Raw genomic sequence first — 570 nt, 5'->3', positions numbered from 1 at the left:
CTTGTGCCTTTTTGTCAATTGCCTTTTTGTGTGATGGATGAAAGCCGCGGAGTTCTAATGAACAAAGAAGGAAACGACAAATTTTCAACAATAAATGAACATGAATAAAAGATAATTGTAATAAATAAATAAAAACAAATTTCTTCTAAAAACCAACCAATTGAAACTAAAACTTTAAAAACATATTTTGAAAAAAAATTAAACGTGATAAAAACAACAACAAAATAAAACAAACTTTTTGAGTGGTTACTTCCGTTTTCGGAATTTCCTACCCTTTGTGCCTGCAGCACAACCATCGTTATCTACACTGACTCTCCACACATCCTCGCAGAATTTCACATTCTGTACAAAACTCCATGAAGCTCTACAAATCTTCTTCAATCTTCTTCAAAATCAACATTTCCACATGACACACTACCGCAAATTCAACATCACAAGCTCTTTGTAAAATTTCAAATCACATCTTCAAATCAGCACCTAAATCCTGATTCTTTATTTCAATTCTCACATATTTGAATCAGTACCTAAATCCTGATTCTCACATTTCGAGGTCGATACCTAAATTTTGAC

Source organism: Phalaenopsis equestris, unplaced genomic scaffold (genome assembly GCF_001263595.1).
Source record: "Phalaenopsis equestris unplaced genomic scaffold, ASM126359v1 Scaffold000696, whole genome shotgun sequence".
Lineage (NCBI taxonomy): Eukaryota > Viridiplantae > Streptophyta > Magnoliopsida > Asparagales > Orchidaceae > Phalaenopsis > Phalaenopsis equestris.
The sequence above is the reverse complement of the archived record's forward strand: the minus strand, read 5'-3'. Positions refer to the sequence as shown.